We start from the raw sequence: 1,652 nt of genomic DNA on the forward strand, positions 1-1,652 counted from the left end.
ACCCCCACCCTGCGCCTGGTCTCCCGTGCCTCCCGGCCCCTCCCTCCTGCCTCCTGGCCCATGAGCACCGCTGCCGGGTCACACCTGAGCAGGCAGACAAGAAGGGACCGGGCTCGCTCAGCCCCGCAGCGCAGAGACGGAATCTGATTAAACGCTATTTTAATCGAGTGCTTTATCCTCACAAGTAATCGCTCCATACTTCCTCTTACCGTTTAATAACAGGAAAACGAAAAAGGTTATTTCTGAGAAAGGAGTCTATTTCATTTTTTCAGATAACAAGAGTTACCTACATAACTTACGGTGTCTCCTTTAATACTGTATCTCCTAAGAAACTTGGGGGGGGGAGGGGGCGGAACTGTGCTCCGATGGAATTTATGTCGCCTCTTGGTTCATTCATTTTAGTGCAAATTTACTCATCTTATTTTATGGACGCCATTACACGATTCTTCAACTCCTAGATTATACAGAGATGCATTAACACTGTCTCTTCTTATATTTTATCTTCTTAATATCCTGAGGCGACAAAATGATGTGGCGATTCAGAAAATGGGTTTTGGAACTAGAGACCTGGCGATGACTCCAGCTCTTACTAGCTTACCAGTGAGTTACTAGCTAGCTGTGTGGCCTGAGCTATGGTTTCCTCAGCTACAGATTGGGGACAGTGCTGCTCTTCAGCCCATTCTCACTGGGTCTAAGAAGTCACCCCGGTCTGCGAGGCCTTCCCCCAGCGCCCCTGCCTCCCCACGCTCGTCTGTCGTCCTGGACTCACAGTCCCAGGGGCCCACAGGCTGCTCTGCGCCCCATCATTTCCTTTTCTGCTGCGATTCCGGTCAAGGGCATGTACCTTGGTTGTGGGCACATCCCCAGTCGGGGGTGTGCAGTAGGCAGCTGATCAATGTTTCTCTCTCATCAATGTTTCTAGCTCTCTGTCCCTCTCCCTTCCGCTCTGTAAAAAAATCAATAAAATATATATTTAAAAAAAAAGAATGGCTGATGCATTAAATAAGTGGCGTCAGCCATTATTACTCGTGATATTATTATATACTGACTACAGGTGTTTGAGGCAAGAACCATGGCTTTTACTTCCTTTCCACCCCACGTAGTTCCCATTCTGGTCCTGGACACACAACCAAGGCCTGGAACGTATTTGCTGAGCGGATGTCTGGGGGCACAAAGGAAGAAGAGACCCTGATCCGTGGCCCTTTGTGAGTCCCACATAAGTAGAGCGGCACCATTAGCACACCACCGGCCTTTCGGAGAAACGGAAGTCTCCCTTCTTCCCATCCCCACTGTGGCGGGGAGCAGACTTCAAACACAAACAACAGAGACCAAAGAGTTACTGAGAAATCCTCAGAGCAAACAAGCCAGTGACAGCCCAGGAAGGAGGGCATTGTTTTCAAAACTATTTCCTGAGTCCTCAAAGGACTGGAACAAAGCAGGATTGTGCTGGCTGCCTCCCCTGCAGGAATTCACATTCTGGGCCTGTCTAAATGCCAGCTACACGCTGCCCAGAACACAATGACCAAACCCCACAAGCAGCAGCCACGGGCGGGGGCTGCAATGCTCCCCTCCCACTAATTTCAGGATTTCAGGCCTTGGACCTCGGTTCTCTGCATTCAGCTTTTCTGATCTTGCTCCCCGGCCCCCCGCTC

General features: G+C 50.2%; 1 protein-coding gene across 1 annotated transcript in view; it reads right to left on the reverse strand.

Annotated features, from left to right (window-relative positions):
• NFASC (neurofascin) overlaps positions 1 to 1,652 on the reverse strand; it is a 211,716-nt gene that overhangs the window by 147,687 nt on the left and 62,377 nt on the right. The window lies entirely within an intron of this gene.

This window comes from Myotis davidii, unplaced genomic scaffold, assembly GCF_000327345.1.
Source record: "Myotis davidii unplaced genomic scaffold, ASM32734v1 scaffold710, whole genome shotgun sequence".
NCBI classification, from domain to species: domain Eukaryota; kingdom Metazoa; phylum Chordata; class Mammalia; order Chiroptera; family Vespertilionidae; genus Myotis; species Myotis davidii.